A 19,210-nucleotide genomic window follows, 5' to 3' on the forward strand; every position below is an offset into this window, starting at 1 on the left:
GTAAATGATAATGCCAGTACAACATACAGGAATCTATAGGACACAATGAAAGCAGTTCTACATGGGAAATTCATAGCAGTGAATGCCTATACTGGGAAAACAGCTAGAACTCAAATAAATACCCTAATGCGGAACCTCAAGCTCCTAGAAAAAGAACAGCATAACAAGTCCAAAGCTCATACAACAGAGGAAATTATAAAGATCAGAGCAGAAATCAATGCAACGGAGACTAAGAGAACAATACAAAAAATTAATGAATCAAGGAGGTGGTTTTTCAAAAGAATAAATAAAATTGATAAACCTTTAGCCAACCTTATCAAAAAAAGGAAAGAAAAGGCTCAAATCCATCCAATGAAGAATGAAAAAGGTGAAGTCACAACAGACCCAGCAGAAATCCAGAGGATCATCAATACCTACTTCGAGAACCTGTACTCTAAAATAAAATGGAAAACACAGAAGAAACAGACAGATTCCTAGATACATATGAATTGCTAAAGTTAAATAAAGAAGATATAGAAATTCTAAACACCCCAATTACAATGAGTGAAATTAAAAATGTAAGAAAAAATTTACCAACAAAGAAAAGCCCAGGTCCTGATGGCTTCACTGCTGAATTCTACAAGACATTTAAAGAAGAACTATCACCATTACTCTTTAAACTCATCAAGGAAATTGAAAGGAAAGCAAGGCTTCCAAATTCATTCCAGGACGCAAGTGTTAACTTTGATTCCAAAACCAGGGAAAGACACAACCCAAAAAGAGAACTACAGGCCAATCTCCCTAATGAACATAGATGCAAAAATCCTCAACAAGATACTGGCAAACAGAATACAGAGGGTCATCAAGAAGATCATACACCCTGACCAAGTCGGATTTTTCCCAGGGATACAAGGATGGTTCAACATTCGTAAATCCATAAATGTAATACACTATATTAACAGAGTCAAGGACAAAAACCATATGATCATCTCAATAGATGCAAAAATGTATTTGACAAAATCCAACACACATTTATGATAAAAACCCTACAAAAATTGGGAATAGATGGTCTCTACCTCAATCTGATAAAAGCCATATAGGAAAAACCAACAGCCAATATTACACTAAATGGTCAAAAACTGAAATCCTTCACACTAAAATCAGGAACAAGACAAGGATGTCCATTAGCACCACTCCTGTTCAATATAGCCTTGGAAACGTTAGCCACAGCAATTAGACAAAAGAAAGAAATAAAAGGAATAAAGATAGGAAATGAAGAAGTCAAACTGTCATTATTTGCAGATGACATGATACTCTATATAGAAGACCCCAAGAACTCCACAAAAGTCTTCTAGACTTAATAACCAAATTCAGTAAAGTAGCTGGATACAAGGTCAACAAACAAAAAGCAACAGCTTCCCTCTACATGAACAACAGACTCACTGAGACAGAAATAGGGCAAACAATTCCTTTCACAATAGCATCCAAAAAACTGAAATACCTAGAAATCAATCTAACAAAAGAAATCAAAGACCTCTACTCTGAAAACTATAGCACTCTGAAAAGAGAGACTGAAGATGATATCAGAAAATGGAAAGATATCCCTTGGTCCTGGATAGGAAGAATCAACATAGTGAAAATGGCCATACTTCCAAAACTGCTATATAGATTCAAGGCAATCCCAATTGAAATTCCAGCAGCATACTTCACGGACCTTGAGAAAACAATCCAAAAATTCATTTGGAACAAGAAGAGACCCAGAATAGCAAAAGCAATTCTAGGTAACAGAGACATGGCAGGGGGGATCACCATCCCCAACTTGAAACTATACTATGAAGCTACTGTGATAAAAACAGCATGATACTGGCAAAGAAACAGACCCGAGGATCAGTGGAATAGATTAGAAGATGCAGAAACAACTCCAGACATACTCACCCACCACATCTTTGACAAAGGAGCCAACCACCATCATTGGAGGAAAGATAGCCTATTTAATAAATGGTGTTGGAAAAACTGGATTTCAACCTGCCAAAGATTAAAACTAGACCCATACCTATCACCATGCACTAAACTAAGATCGAAGTGGATTAAAAAATCTAAAGATTAAGACAGAAACACTAAATTTGCTGGAAGATAAGTTAGGTAGAACTCTTGAAAACATTGGCATTGGAAAAGACTATGAACAAAACCTCAGTAGCATGGGAACAAGCACAAAGAATCAACAACTGGGATCTCATCTTATTAAAAAGCTTCTGTACTGCAAGAGAAACCACCAACAGAGCTAAGAGACAACCTACAATGTGGGAAAAAATTTTTACCAGCTGTTCCTCAGACAAAGGACTACTATCTAGAATATATAAAGAATTGAAAAAAATCAGACCCCCCCAAATTCAAAGACCCAGTTCAAAAATGGACATCTGAAATGAACAGACATTTCTCAGACAAAGAAGTAAAAGCACCAAACAAATATATGAAAAACTGTTCAACATCACCTGTCATTTGAGAGCTGCAGATGAAAACAACACTGAGATTCCACCTCACCCCAGGAAGAATGGCTGCTATCAGGAAATCAACCAATAACAAATGCTGGTGGGGGTGTGGGGAGAAAGGAACCCTTCTTCATTGTTGGTGGGAGTGCAGGCTGGTGCAACCACTGTGGAAATCAGTATGGAGATACCTCAAAGAACTAGGACTAGAGGTCCCATTTGACCCAGCTATTCCCCTGCTGGGTATCTTCCCCAAAGAATTAAAAGAATCATACCACAGCGATATATGTGCACCCATGTTTATAGCGGCACAGTTTGTGATAGCTAAAGCTTGGAAACAGCCCAAGTGCCCATCAACTGGAAACTGGATAAAGAAGATGTGGTTTTTTATGAAATGGAGTACTACTCAGCCATAAAGAACGAAAAACTAGAGACATTTATAGCTAAATGGATGAATATTGAGGCATACCCTTAAGTGCAATAAATAGGACACACGTGTAAATACTGAATAGTGTGAGAAACTGAAAGTATAAATAAGGATTAAAATGATTAAAATGAAAAAAATAAAAATAAATAAATAAAATGATTAAAATGAATAATTGATAATAGGAATTTGAAATAGGAAAAGGTCCAAAGTGGGAGGGGTGGTGGGAGGGGAAGGGGAAAGGAAAGAAGGGAAAGGAAAAATTATGAGAAAAGAAAAAAAAATGGATATGAAGTCTATATAAATAGGGAAGGGTGGAGGGGTGAAGGGTGCACAGGTAATGGGGGAAAAAAATAAAAACCAAGATACATCATGTACAGGCACAAGCACCCAATGATAAATATAAACGTATTGTATACTTAAAATGTACCAATAAAAGAATTTAAGGGAAAAAAAAGCTTATGTTGTAACTGAATCTCCATTATGAGTTATTAAGAGGTAGTATCTGTAAGAGGTCATTAGGACTCTGTCCTCATGAATGGGTTACTCCATCCATTCAATTAATGGATTAATGGAGTATCTTGAGAGTGGCCTGATATAAAAGCCAGTCTGCCTCTTACATGATCCCCGTCTTTCAGCACGTAATGTCCTGTGATGTCTGAGGCCTCAGCCAGCAAAAAGCATCACCACGGGCCTGGGATTTAGCTCAGTGGTTCTGGCGCCTGCCTCACAAATGCAAGGTCCCAAGTTCGATCCCTGGTACCAAAAAAAAAAAAAATCATCACCAGATGCAGCCCCTCAACCTTGGATCAGAACTATAAGTCAAAATACACCTCTTTTTTGTAACTTACTCAGCTATGTTACTGTAATATTAGCAACAGAAAATGGATTGAAACGCCCCTCTACCCCAGGCCACACTGGGCTGAGCTCCATCCTGGCTCTCTGATGCCAGATCTCAGACTGACAGGACCTGATGGCCCCAGAATAGTATCTCTCCTGGTTTTGTAAAATGCACTGAGATGAGGTGCAATGCATGCATTTGGGGCTGCCTCCCCAAGGAAAGGTGTGGGCAGCAATCCAGGGCCCTGGCAATGGCACTAACCACAAGAAAACCCCTCCCCTCCCAGGGCTACAGGCACCTTCTCCAGCAAGTGAAGGTTTGGCTTGTTTGGTCTCTAGGGTCTCTTCTAGCCCAAAGATTTGGTGATCTTTTAAAACCCCAGGCTTCCAGAGGCACAGCCCCCTGGATTGGCTGAAGAAGGATAGCTTGAAGCAGGTAGTATCCACCTTGGTCAAGTGCCTTAAAATCAGACTACTGCTGTTCAAGTCTGAGTTTTATGACAAGTTCAGAGGACAAGAAGCTATTCTAGGAGGATGAGGCAGGGAACCCTCAACCACTATTCTTGAGAGATGAAAAAATAAACCTCCCCAGGTGCTGGAAGAAGCCACATGTTCAGGTGAGTGACAATATATCTGTATCCCTGACCAAAGCAGCACAAAGCCAAGGGACCTTAGCTGAGATGCCCACTTCTCCCTAATGCTTCAAATCACAGAATCAAAAGTAGGGTGCTTATCAGGTGCTGGGGAGAGAGGAAAGGGATGTGTTATTTAATGGATACAGATTTCAGACTAGTTCTGAAGTTGTGTTTCACAATGTGAATACACTCAACAGTTAGAATTGGTTCAGATGGTAAATTTTATGTTATATGATTTGTTTAATAACCACGTTTAAAAACACAGACAAAGCACAGTACGCACTTTACTGTAAGCCCAAGGGTGGGGGAAGAGGGAGGATGCTTAATAAACAATAGCCATTCAATGAACACTGTGCAGATACATGGAAAGTAGCACTAATAGAATGATACTAACAGCTGCTACCCCCAGATCTGTCTAGTTACAATTTAAATCAGGCAGAGCCAGGATCATCCTTGACCTTTTCTAAGCTGAGAACAGGTACACAAGCAACAAGGTGGAGCCTCGGAAGATGTTTTTACATAGACAATGCAAAGTTTTACTTGCGCACGCGCGTGTGTGTGTGTGTGTGTGTGTGTATCAAAATCACAGATTTTCCCTGATTCCAAAACCACACAAGCAGCTAAATTACCTCAATTTGTTCTCCCCATAGTGATGCTGCTAGTGATGATGCTTAGACCTTGAACTAGGAGCAAAGCACAGTCCTGGGCACTGAGGACACGACAACAATGACAGCGTCTCATTGAGAGACCCTGCCACACGGCTGATCACAGGACAACCTGGAAGCTCTAAGCAGGAGCCTAGAACACTGATTCCAGGGCCAGGTAACTGGCTGGGCTACAGCGTTTCAGTAGAAGTTCAAGAGGTAACATCTTGACATAGGACGTATGTTATATGGACCTCCAAATAATTTAAGGGAAATATTATAACTCCCAAACAGCTAGATGTCCGATATGCCAAATTCATGTTCTCTAAATTCAAAGAATGAATTCTAGGAACAATGGAGGTTAAGAATAGGAAATAATTATTGAGAGAAAGTCAGCTTGTGTCTAAGATACAGAAGGGGGCCCGGAAAGTGGTTTGCCCACAGGCCCCACTTCTCAAAGGATTTTTGTAAAGCAAAGCCACGAGGCAAGGTGGGTACAAGGTGGGAGAGAACTATAGTCAACCAGTAGGATTACAAGTAAGGTCACTTAAGTATTATTGATCCAATGGAAAATCACAAGGTGGGTATGAGGTGGGACAAAATTATGATCAACCAATAAGATTACAAATATAATTGCTTAGGTAATATTGATTAAACAGGATCAATAGGGAAGCTAGTCCTGTAGCAAGCATAGCAAGTGTACAAGAAATGTAGCATGTGTATAGGGAACAAACATGAACTTTCCAGGAAGGACTGGGTTAGGGAAGTCATCCAAGGTGACAGGTGCCTATTTAGAACATCAATCACTGCTGTTCATCCCTAAGACAAGTATGTGAGTATAGTCACCTCTCTTTGTCTTGAAGCCTGACCTTCAATGAATGCCCCTCCAGCCACAGTGGTAATATGTTCTTATCTTCTGCACTGACTCTTGAGGGCCCAGTCCTGTCTGACTGCCTAGAATATTTTAACTAACTTAGCTGTCTATAATAATCTCACCTTTTTCTGCTGTGGCAAAGCAAGGAGCTGGAGAGCAGAAAGCCAGTGAATAAGAGGGAGGGGAGTCCTGGCAGTAAAAGGAGGAAGGGAAAGGATGCTACTTACACTAACTTCTTACCATCCCCTCTCAGTGTGGAATGTGTCTCCACCCGAGAACAGACAGGATGTGAAACCAACGCTCAGGCCCCCAGGGGTTTCAATCCAGGAATGCTGGCCAGCAGCCCTAGACTTCTAAAGGATGCAGGCACAGGGATGACCCCTGGACCAGGAAGGACCAAGCATGGACGCAACCACAAAATGAGAGGAACTGGTGGGACTGCAAATAACCAAACAGATGAGCCAATGGAACAACTGCTTTCTCTTTCTATCTATTTCTCCCAATATTTGCTCCATGAGCAGAACTGATCTGAGCTCCATATTTTAAATTTTTGTTTTCTTTTTTTTATTATTTGTTTTCTAGGGAAAGTATAAATGAACAACTGGAAGGGAGGCTGGCAAAGCAAGGGAGAATGAACAAAATAGGAGCCAGTTGACCAGCTCAGCGATTGGTAAGCAGCTTCTAAACAAAGAACTCCACTCACTACAACTTGTCTCCTTGTTTACATTTAATAACAATAATGACACAAATAGGCTACAGAAGTTACTAAAAAGTCTAGCTCCACTAACTGACTTTCTTTATAATGAGATGAAAAACATTAACACAACTGACTTCTGATTTGCATAGCACTTTCAGTTTACCGAGTATTTTCATGAACATGATGTCACTGGTCTCTACAGTGCTGAGAGCCAGTGGGAGCAGGAAAAATATCCTCAACATTAATGAGAAGGAAAGTGACTCAGAGGTGGTTCATGATTTGTTCAAAGTCACACAGCTGGTAAGGGGTGGGGCCGGGCCCTTAGACAAAAATCTTTGTCTCCAAATCCTGAGCCTTCTCTACACTGCCCCTCCCCACCCCAGGGGAAATAAATCTTGAGAATTTTCTCTTAGCGGGAGCCCTGAATACATTTGCTACCCAACAGGCTGAAACTTTATAATACTGTAGGACAGGGAGGTGGGGAAAGGAGATGGAGCCCTTCTGAACATGTCTGAAATGAAATACCCGTTTTACTCGATGGTCCACAGTCCCAGGAGAATTTCAGTTGCCCACTGCTCTATTTTTAGAGGCACTGCCTTACAAACTTTTCTTTCCCTGGGTCTTTGTTCTCATGCCTGTCATTTCTCTTACATGATTTCATAATCCTTGGGATGTTTTGTCATCACAGGGAGTGCTGTGCAAATGATTAGCAAGGTTATAAACCAAAGACTGGGACCTCAGTGGAGGAGAGGCAGAAAAGCCTCAGCCAAGAAGATGAATCTCATAGACCTTGGTCACCACAGGACAGACCAGGAGACCCAGACCTGTGCCTTTTCTTTCTTAGATTTGCTCCTCTTGCCAGCATTAGTCACCAGCTCTATCATCACCTTCCCAAACCAAACCACCTCATGATTACCTGTGCAAAGGTATGAGGGTCTGCCAGACCCAGACCACAGTAGCTCTAGGACCATTCGCTTTGCCTGTGGAACCAAGTTCAGGAGAGCAGACCTAATCTCCAAGTCCTCGTTCTCTGCCAGCCCCATCCAGACCTGCAGTCCGGAGCCTATCGAGCACAGGAACCCTTTTCCTCGTCCTGCCAACTAAAAGTGTCTCTCCCAATTCCTCAGGCCTTGGCAGAATCCTCGGCAGAGGACGCTATCTGCATTTTGGCTGAGGCAATTCCTAGTGGGGCAGGACTGTCCCATGCATAATAACCCTGACACCCACGAGATCCCTGTAATCCGCTCCCTGGTCACTGGCGCAACGAAAAATGTCATACATTCAACATCCCCTCCCAAGGCATCACTCCACACCAGTCTGCCTGGTATGTATATGCTCAAAGATCACACATGCACAGGCATGCACACACACGCGCGCACACACACACACACACACACACACAAAACCTCCTTGAAGGCAGGGGCTTTGTCTTACTCAATTCAACCACCACCTACTTCCTTGGGGCCCCATGTCACTCTGGTGAAGTGATACTATGAACCAGACATGTCCTCTTCCCTCAAGCAGTGTCTGTCTCCATAGAAGCGACAAACAAATAATCCTGACACAAAGCTGAATAAATCCAAAGAGGCCGCCTGTGAGATTCAGCCCAGAGAACAGTAGGACAGGTATCTGGGGTCTGGAATTGGAATCCCGCCTTGAAATGTGACCTTGGCCAAGGCCCTGGCCTTTTTATTTAATATTAAATTTTATTTTGTTTTGTTGTTTTTGCTCTTGTTTGGGTGTTGTTTGTTCAGAATTGGAGACTGAACCCAGGGCCTCACCCATGCTATGCAATAGCTCTGCCACTGAGCTACAACCCTAGCCTGACCCTGGACTTTTCTGAACTTTTCATATCTATAAAATATTCTAAATACTACAGCACTAGCGAGAGAAAGGGAAGAGGCAAACAGAGGGACAGGAGGCTGCTTCTATCTAGGTTTCACAGCGGGGTGGCATTAGACCTGCAGGTTTCCATAACCAGCAATATGTATGAATAATGGTAAAACGAAGCAGGCCATACATAGGTCACACTCCTGAGATCAGGCCCTAACTTCTCATAAGGGACAAGTGACAGTGCAGGAATCAGGAAGAGGCTCTGGTGGCTGAACTGGCTGAGGTCTCCATATAACCAGGGCAGCCACTGGCCTATTTCCTGCTCCAACTCTCTTCGGAGGAAAATGCCCAGGGCAGAGCAGGGCTTGAGGGAAGGAGCCCCGTGGGAATCTATGCCCTTCCACTGGCCTGCCCAGAACAAGTGGCCCCATTCTCGAGAGGCCCTGCCACTTGGCCCCAGATCAGCCAGGCACTTTGGGAGTCACTCGTTGTGCAATTCACAACAAAACTCTTCCTAGTTCCACTGACTCAACTCCAAAAGCATTGGTAAAGATTCAACTCTGACATCTACATATGGCTCTAAACAGATGAAAATCACAGCTGAAACTCAGTCTCAAGTCAGACCCTCAGCCAAAGATATTTCCAAATAGAATGCAAATGGCTTTTGAAATGTGGCCTCCACAGGGAATCAGAGATGGGAGTGGAATGAGTTCTTTGCTTGATAACAGAACTACATTTTCCTGTGTCATAAAACAGACAGGAGACTGCCCTAGGATCTTTTGATTTTCCCTGCGCCTTGACAGAAAAAACTGGGAGAGTCACAAGCGCACATACTGTACAGTGTCCACTCTGTACCGTCTCCTTCCTCCTCTTTCCATAGGTTCCTTCTGTTTCCCCTCCACACATCTAATTCGGGTGTATTTCAAGGTATTTGACAAAGCCAGAAGGTAAAAATAATGATAACGATGATTAAGCCATTTTAAGAAAAGACAAACACCGCGGACTGTAACAAGGTTGCAGGAACTGCACGCAAACAGCGCGATGCATTAGGCGCTGTGAGCCTGCGCGGCAATTGCCAGCACTTCTGCAGCTGCCCCGACACACAAACACAGCGCTGCGGCGGGCAGCAGGCGAGAGCCGAGGAAGCCCAGGGAAGCTCAGCCGGGTCACGTGCCGCACGGAGCCCCGAAGTGCGCTTGGCCCCGCTGACGTAACTAGTGGAGAATTTAAAAGTCCTAAAGTCGGAAGCGATCGGGTGCAGAATTTTGTGGCTAATCCGTGCGCAGCTCTGGCCACCCGGGCCGCCCCCACGAGACCCAAGGGACCGCACGAAGTCGGAGAGACCCGGGAGGGATGGCGCAAGGGCCCCCGTGGGCGGAGAACCCAGCCCCCTGGCGAGCGCCTCGTCCTCGCTGCTGACCCCGCGCCCAGCCACCCGAGGTACGTGTCTGGGGGCAGACGCTCCAGGCCCGCCGCTTCTCCCGCAAACACACTCCTCCGCCAGCAGGGGACACAAACGTGTAATTCAGCCGTTTTCCGCCCCTTCCCGGTCTCCGCTGAGGAAAACTGAAAGGAGCTACGCTCCCACTTTCAGGGCGCCTTTGTCTGGCAGCCCCGGTCTGGGACGCAGGTCTCCCCGGGCCGGACGCACGCTCGCCGCCTCACCGTGGCCGCGGCGCACTTACCGGCGGGCTGCGAGCCGGGACGGCCCTCGCGGAGCCTGCGTTCTCCGGGGACGCCACTTCCAGGGAGTTTTCTGAGGCCCTCAGCGGCGCGGTGCACACAATCTCCACGTCCGGCTCGGGCCCCGGGACGCAAACTTTCCCGGGGCAACGGCGCGGCTCCCCGAAGGACTCGGGAAAGTTGCAGCACTAACGGCCAATGACTGGGACAGAGCGGCGGCCGGGCCAGGCTCCTCCCCCAGCTCTGGGCCCTCTGAGCCCGGCCAGCGCGCAGCCAGCTGCTCGGGAGGGCGCCCGCCGCGCTCTCCTCCCCAACCAGGAATGCGCGGGGCCGAGCCGACCCACGGCGCGCCCAGGCGCACCCACTCCCGGGCCGCCGCTCCTGAGGGTCCTGGACACTTCTTCCAGGAGTCCTTGGTCCTGACAACTTGTTACCGGTCTTACTTCTTCCACAGCGCTTTCCGCTTTGTATGGCAACGCGGGGAGGCATCGGCATGTGGAGTGAGCCGAAGGCCGAGTCCTGCACAGGCCGGGTGTCACCACTCCGCGGTCCATGCTTCCTCCGCGGGAGGATTGCCTGCTTGCTACCCAGACAGACTCTGAAAGAAGTTGAGAGTGAGATGGTGCCAGGCTTGGTCCTGGCACCAAATTCTGGCCCTTTTTTCCTCACCTGCCTAAAGGTGCTTAGACTCAGCTCCTTAGCGCACAACTGTTGCCCTGTATTCTCCTTGGCTGTGCCAGCCCCTGAAGCAGGCAGAGGCTAAATCCAAATCACTTCCCGCTGCCATATTTCTGAGGAGCTCGTGTGTTTCTATTGGCCTCTGAGTTTGGGTGGTTTTCTCGCCCTCGGAGCCGGAAATTAACTCCTTCATTAACATCCACCACACACCAGGAACGACATGGCCCTTACCTGCCCACAGCGTTGTGGATCACCTTTTCCCTGGAAATTTCTGCAGCTAAAGCCCAGCTGAGAAGAGCCTGTGGTTATATGAGGATGCCAGGCTTCCTATGTTGTTTAGTATCAAAGAAAGCATTGCTATATTTTATGTACTCAGGGACCAAAGGCCAAGAGACTCATGAGTGACTCAATACTTCCTTCCCTTCTCTTAAAGAAACAGATGTCTGAGGATCGAGGGCCCTAAATGAAGATTCATGACAGTTATTTCCACAAAGGATAGATAGACAGTAGATAGATGGATAGAAATATATATCTATGTGCAATAAAAAGATATACTGAAGATGTCATGTTTCTAAAGGAAATTCTGAGGGCAATTTAAATAGATTCCTTGTGGACATGCTTGTCATGAGTATTGGTAGAGTATTATTGTGTCCACACGTGCAATAAGTGAGATTCAAGTGGGCTACTGTGTTTAAGTGTACCCCATCAGCTATTGATGAAATGAGGCCTGGAATGTCTGCTCTTTGGTGTTTTTGTGTCCCCCTCCCAGGTCCTACCCATTTATGGTAAAAACATACCCATCTGCCACCTTGTAATCCTGAGCACAGGCAAAAAAGCTAAAGCAAACTTGAAGTGCATCCCTTTCATGGGAAACACCCCCTCCCCAGTTGACAACTGCATGATTTTCATGACAAAGGAAGGTACTGCTGTGCTTTGAAACCTACCGGTAGGTAGGTAAGTATTGTCCACAGAAGGAAGGCCCCTGGAGGATGACCAGGCCTTAGTCCTGGGGGTCTGTGAACAAGTCGAAGAGGAATTAAGGTTCTGTATGGAATTAAACATCTGACCTTAAAGATTATCCTGGCTCCTCAAAAACAACAACAAAGATTATCCTGGCTTATCCCAGATAAGACCAATGTAATCACAAAGGTCCTAAGAAGGTGCAGTGGGGTGATGGTGGAAGCAAACTCCAGAGAGATATGAAGATGCTGGTTTAAACAGGGAGAAAGGAGCCACGAGCCAAGGAATGTGGGCAGCCCAAGAATGTGGGCCAGAAAAAGCAAGGAAATGGGTTTTTTCCTAGGGCTTCCAGAAAGGATCACAGACCTGCTGAAACCTTTGCGTTTAACCCAGTGAAATGCATGTTAGAGATTTCATCTACAGAGCTATAAGAAAATTAGTGTTGTCTTAAACCACTAATTAAGTGGTAATTTATTATAGCAGCGATAGGAAGCTTGCACAGAGGAATCTGGTTATTACTGAGATTTTATCTCCTTTCTGAAGGATTTTTAGGGAAACATCTTGAAATTCACAAATGTCTCTGGAGTTTTGGACCATTCATTCATCACAGAAGAAATCCTCTGGCTGAGGAAGTCTGACCCAGTATCTCTCTAAGGTCCCCAAGCTGAGAAAGTACAATGCTCTTGGGCTGCTCGCATCAGGCAGAGCCACGTTCAGGAATATTTAAAAGCTGTCTTTATTCTTGCTCCCCATTAGAAGATGAATTCAAGGGTTCCAAATATCACAAGTGTTTAAGATTCACATCTTCCCATGTGACCAAGATGCATCCACATCAGAAACTCTCTGCCAATCCACCCAGCCCTGGTCCTGGGTAGAGCCAGGAATGTTGCCTGAATAAACCTGAAGCTATGGGTGCATTGCTGTCTCCTTCTGCTCCAGGACAGGGCAACAACATATAATACCAGTATACAAGAGAACAAGTGCATGCTTGTGGGATCTGCAGAATGAATCACTGGATGCAAGAATATGTCTCAGAAATTGCATCCATGGCTGCATCTTTACTGTCCTAAGGATTTCTTAGGTCTCAGAAATGGGCTGTGGCCTCTGTCAGCAACACGGCCTGCATGAATGTTTTCAACAATGCCCTCGTGCAGAGGATGTTGTGTTACCTTCTGCAGAGTCCTGGAGTCTCTAGAGTTCTTTTAAAGGCTGTTTGGGAGGCACCCACAGCACCTACAACCACAGCCGGTCAACTTTTATCTGTCATTTCTTCGGGTTTCACATAAGATTTTGTTAGGGGAAGAGGCTCATTAGGAGGGAAGAAAAAGAAAATGAAGCCCAATTCGTAGAGAACTTCTGCTGCTATAATCCTAGAATCCAACCTGAGACCCTGGGAGGGTCAAAGGCAGCACAGCAACAAAGCAGGTGTCTAGCTTACAGACTGAAAAACTTAAGTAATAATGAACCTTTCATATATTACCGGGCCCCGACACCAAATCATAGCTAACTATTTTGTCCATATGCCCACTCCCTCTGCACTCCTAGATTATTTTGAAGCAAATGTGAGGTAACATAATTATATCCATTAACATTTCTGTTTGAATCTCTAGAAGGCAAGGCCTAGCAAGGGAATTTTAAAAATCTAACTCTTTATTCTTACTCCCTAGCCTCTCCTTAAAAGACAAGCCCTACTGAACATGAAAATATGAATAGGAGGTAATCACAAACATAGGTCTGTGAGCTAAAAATTACTTAAATAAGACTCACTGGGTTACTGTTAATATGCAGATTCCTGGGCCCAGCTCCCAGTCTTCTCGTTCAGGTTAGGGGAGGAGTTCAGGAACATGCACTTTAGCAAGCGTATTCTGGATAATACTGATGAAGATGCTTTTCAAACCCCACTTGGGGAAACTCTGAATATGAACTTTTGTGGCAGGTGGCACTGGTTGCCTCCATCACTGCAGCCCCCTCGTTGTTTATGTCCTACTTCGGTATAGGCATTGTCCTGGGACACAGGCTGGGCCAATAAAACAGAAGAGGAATCAGCCAGGCCTTCTGGAGACATGTGCCTCACGCTTCAGGATATAAAAGATGACATGCTTTCTATCCTTCACATGACTTCTTGCCATCAGCACTGACATGTGAGAATACTCTCCCTTGAAGTTATGGCATCCAGATTGAAACGACAAAGGAGGACATCAACCTACATACTCAGTGTGGGTAGAGGGAAGAGGAAAAGGAGGGGGTCCTCAGTGACGTCCTGAGCTAATGAATTCCTCATTCTCAGAAATGCCCCACCTCTGGTCTTCCTGCTGGGTGAGATGGCAAACCCTACTCTTTGTATTCGGCTGTCTGTTACTTATAGGCAAAAGCATCTTCAAAGGACTATTGACTGTGATATGTAGAAGCACTCACTAGATAGAGACCAGACCTAAAGCCACAGAAAAGAATGGCAAACTGCAAAGCAAATGATCATTTGTCAAAGGAGTCTTCTGGAACACAAAGGCAAACCAGTTCCTGGAAGTAGCTCTGGCCTGGTCTACCAAGCCATCCTTTGCTCTGTGTTTGAAGCTTCCTTTAATACTCTGCAGTGGCAAAAGCATTTGCTTTGGCTGAGAAGTGACAAGTCACATGAAAACAAGAAGCCAAGCTAAGAACCTGTGCTCAGATTTGCCTGGCACAGAAATTACCATGAACTAATCAAATATTCACTGAGAACCTGCAATCTCTGTTCTAAGTCCCCATGGGGATATAAAAATGGTTCAAAAGGATCCTGTCTGCGAAGCCAGGCTGATGCTGCAGGGGAAGAAGCAGGAGTAGGGAACAATAGCACCAGAAGACTCAGAGTAGTCAGCCCTGGGAGCAGGCAGAATTGGAGACAAAAGGAGTATTAGAAGAAGGTCCTGCAGGAAGCTGAGAGGAACTTGCATTTTCCCAAAGACTTGTTTCTGACTCCCTAGACACAGGGTCTCTCTCTTGGTTACCTCCTGTGCACCCCAGCCCCTCCCTAGACTGGCAATGACACAACTTCATTCTCAGAGAAATCCTGGACCATGAGGGCAGAGACTAGAAACATATTTGCTGGGTACTTAAATGATGGGGAATTTCTGATGCAGAACGACAGAGAACAAACCTCCCCGGACAAGTAGCACACTCGCTACTTTCTAGGAGCTGGGAGTCTAAATTGAATTTCATATATCTGAGTTGTTAATTGGCATCCCTATGGAAACATAAGAGTAGGGCCCTGGATTACAGCACCTTGTCTTCTGAGAATCCTAGGTCAACTGATGGTGAACATTTTAGAGCCCAAACTGCAATCCAAAACCCACTTATTTATCACAAAGTGCCAACACTGCAGTTAAATCTGATTACTGAGTTTTTAGCTTAGAATAAATGACTCATATATTAAAATCTTTTGTCTTAAAAGAAAAACACAATAATAGAGGTTTCAATGATACAAACAGCTTTTTATTGAAAGGTAAAAGTTTGCATTTGGCATGCTTTTGCACAATTAATGTGATCTTTGCTGTTGTGTGCTATTGCTTGTCAAACCTCGGCTCATATTTTATTAGTTTGAGAGCAACACATGCAGCACTCAGGTCATTTGTCTGTTTCTTGTATCAGATTTGATACAATTCAAAGCTGAAAACAGCTGTTCACAAGCAGAAGATGACCCAATCAAAGTACGAAAAGCAATCCCAAGTGCATTCATTGACTTAAAGTATTTGGCAGAGAATTCCACACTTTTTCACAGTATCATGGAACCATTGAGGCCTCAACATGTGACCAGAGGCAAAATGGAGATATGTGTCCACATGCCATACACTAACTCACCTGATACTCCCTCCAGTGATTGTGTGTACCCAATAAATAATGGCTAGCCCGGCGGAATGTCTTTGTCTTTGCCCACTCTGTGGCCCTGACCTCCAGGCCTGCCATGTACTTTGAAATTAGCCAAGTCTCTATTATCTTTCTTACTTTAGCCCTGGCCGTCTCCTTTTCTAGGCAGTCAGAGGATCGATCCCATTGCAATAGTTTGAATATCACAAAACATCCTTTCTGTTGTTTTCCCTACACCTTGTAATTTTTGTTCAGTACAGTGAAGTATAGTATAAAACCTCTAAAAAGCATGAGGTTTTAAATCCAGGCCATATCAGTGAGCTGTGGATATTCCTGCCTTTTTTCATTCACAAAGAGCCTAATTTCATCCAAGCAGGCTACAAATCACTCCAGGATTTTTCCTCTGCTCAGCCACCAAACATTATTATACATAAATAAAGTATTACACTGGGTCTGAACCCCAGCAAGAAGTGCTTGCAACTGTTAAAAATTAAGACCATGAGCCATGATTGTAATTCACCATTTTTGTGACATCTTTGAGATTATCGTCTAATTTTTTGCTGCTTTCTCTGGCAAAGAGAGCATCTTGGTGTATAATACAGTGAAACTGAATGACTAGATGTTTTGCTTCTTCAACAAAGAACTGTATGGCCGGGGATTTAGCTCAGTGGTTTCGCCACCTGCTGGGCAAGTGCAAGGACCCAAGTTTGATCCCTGGTACAAAAAAAACGAACAACAACAAAGAACTGTATGAAGAACCTACCATGCAAGATGCCCCATCACTACTAATTGAAACCACTGTTTCTGGTCTTACATCCTGTGACAAAAAAGCCTCCATTACACACCTGTATAGATATCTGTCCCTTGTGTTCTTCCAGGCAAAGACACCAGTTTCACCAGCTCTTCTCTCATGATGTGACCAACAGTACAGCACAAAATTACTCGTACCCTGGCATGATTATTTGCATCTGTGCTTTCATACAAGCACATGGAGTAACAGGCTGCCTTCTGTAAGTCAGGGGTGAGCTCCTGACTAACATCACTTGCCATGTGCAGGACTCAATCTTTAACAGTATTTCTGCTCAGTGACATCTCAGAGATGCGTTGCATAATTTTATCCTTGTTTGGGAAATCATGAAAAAGAGAATCACTCCCAGACAACATGGCCATTTTGATAAAATCTCCATCAGAGAGGGGCTTACCATGTTTGGCTGTGCACAGTGAAATTTGAAAGCTGGCAGCTGGCAGATGATTTGTTTTAGAAAGACAGTTGCAAAAACTAAGATACTGAGAATGATATTTTCTACATTTCCCTTCAAGAAACTGTTTCAGTTTCACCAAACTCAATAACACTTCTGTGCTTGGTGTCAAAGTGCCATCTGATCCCTGGTGTGTGACACACTACACCTTCACTACACAGAAAACATAATGCTTTCCCATTGTGTTCAGTCACTCCAAATGGCATCTTGGAATGATCTTCCACTATCTCTTTTCAGTTTTACTATTTTTGCTGTCATCATTTTTTGGTGTTCAAGACTTGGGAGTCTACAGAAACACAAAATTGAAAAAAAAAAAGAAATACCCAATACAAATCTATCCCTATACCCAAAATAGCAAACACTATTAGTTAACACTAAAGTACTGGGTATTGGGAATTGACAATCCGTGGCAGTGATTCTCAGCTGGGCTTCCTCTTGAATTTTCAGACCATCTGCCCAAGGGGTCAGTGTTCCACTGAGCACCAGCTTTTGGGCTGCTCTGAACAAGGCATCTGAGTGCATTTCCTACCTCATGGGGGCTTCTGCTAAAATCGCAGCCAGTTCAAACAAATATATATATCCCTGCTCTTGTATTCATAAATTCTTCACAAACGGTGAAATATGATGCTGCAGATTCAAATATGTCAGGGGGACAGCACAACGTTAAAAGAACCACAGTCTCTTAACTAGAACATCTCTTTGCTAAATCTTAGAGTTTCTTTCATAAGAAACCTTAAAGCTAAAATGTTGTGTTAATAAAAACAAATGTGAGCTGGGGATTTAGCTCACTGGTTCTGGCGCCTGCCTCAAAAGTGCAAGGTCCTGAGTTCAATCCCCAATATCCAAAAAAAACCAAAACCAAAACCAAAAACAAATGTATTAAAACTCACAGCCAGTCCAAGCTAATATATCTATCTATACCCTTGGCAGAGCACTGACCAGCCTAGCAAAAGCTCACACAAGTCGCAGCTCAGAAAGTCATAGTCTGGTGCTGCTACTCCTTGCAAGCATGCCCATGGCCCCTCTGTGTGCTGTCACCCAATGCCTGGCTGCTGGGGCAATGCTGAGACGACCTGTCTCACATGCTAACAGAGAGGGCTCTTCATGCCTGCTGTGGCATGCGTGCCGTGGGTTCACCACCACTCTCCTACGGCACCTGGTTAGGTGGCACATGTGTTATTGTGTTTTTCTTTTAAGACATAATATGTGAATGTATCAGTTGTTTTTTCTAACCTAAAACCTCAGTATTGAGGTTTAATTGCAGTGTTGGCACTTTATGATAAATAAGCGGGCTTTGGATTGCAGTTTGGCACTTGGGCTCTAAAAGATTCAACATCACTGGGTCAGGGCAGGCACAGATTCCACACAGCATAAGCTCCCCTCGAACAAAGGGAGTTGATTCAATTATTCGAAACCATTTATCACCATGTTCCATGTTCCTGGGCCTGTACAATGACTAGGGTTAAAAAGTCAGATGCAACGGGGCTCCCGAGCTAGTTCCTACAGGAAGGGGAGGGAATGACTGCCACAGGCAAAGACAGCAAATGAACATTTGGATCACCATTCGGAGAGGTACGGGGTGATTTTTGAAGAGAGAATATTTACGCTGCATTTCAGAAGATAAGTGAGTGTTACTATATTAGAAATTCCCAGGTTAGAGTATTTTAATAGTTATGCATTTAGAATATGTTAAGGAAAAATATAATTAGCGTGCCAAACCATAACTTCATAGACATTGCCTTGGCACAGAACTGAAGTAATACATTGAGATAAAAGGAAGCTATTTAAATAGGAACAGTGAATAGATGTGAGTACAGTGGTGTATGTATATGGTAAATGCCATTGAGGCAATATGTGAGTGACCAACACTGGTGAAACACTGAGCAAAAAGAGGCTGTGCACTGGGGGAAAACAGTACTTTAGGTAGTGAGAACTAAATCTCTTCCTAAGATTTATCCAATAACTGTAATAAGGAAGTGTATGATTAGTCATTCAACAAATACTTCTAGAGCACGTACAATTTGATAGTACCTACAACTGAAAAAATGACAGCAAAGAGAAGATGTATCCCTACCCTCAGACAGAAAATCTTCCTGGGAATTGCTCACTGCAGCCTACATCAAGAACCAAACGAAAGGCAAAGAGCATGAGGGCTATGAGCTGTTTGCATCCTCTCATGCCTGTATTCTGTCCCATGTAGACTCCTTGAAGGCAGGAAACCAGGCCTTCCTGCAGTGCCTGTGTGGCCTATGCCTGTGCTGGGTTGAGGCCGGGTCCTGAGCTCATGAGGCTATGTGTCTGCAGAACCCAAACTCTTAAACCAGTCCACAGGGACCAAGAGCTGTATTTCTTTCCCTACAGTCTGCCATGTTAGGAGA

General features: G+C 44.3%; 1 protein-coding gene across 28 annotated transcripts in view; it reads right to left on the minus strand.

Moving 5' to 3' along the window:
* Tacc2 (transforming acidic coiled-coil containing protein 2) overlaps positions 1-19,210 on the minus strand; it is a 228,737-nt gene that overhangs the window by 129,098 nt on the left and 80,429 nt on the right. For 2 of the 28 annotated variants that reach the window (XM_087185653.1, XM_087185650.1), the window contains exon 1: positions 10,098-15,063. The exons of 24 other annotated variants lie outside the window; for them this stretch is intronic. The gene's annotated coding sequence lies outside the window, so the exon portion shown is untranslated. Of the gene's footprint in view, positions 1-10,097; positions 15,064-19,210 lie in introns of those variants that run through there. 2 more of the 28 variants (XM_087185652.1, XM_087185651.1) reach the window with 2 other exon arrangements.

Source organism: Heterocephalus glaber, unplaced genomic scaffold (assembly GCF_053883595.1).
Source record: "Heterocephalus glaber isolate CG9 unplaced genomic scaffold, H.glaber_assembly_v1.0 deba00001497, whole genome shotgun sequence".
In the NCBI taxonomy this organism is placed as follows: Eukaryota; Metazoa; Chordata; class Mammalia; order Rodentia; family Bathyergidae; genus Heterocephalus; species Heterocephalus glaber.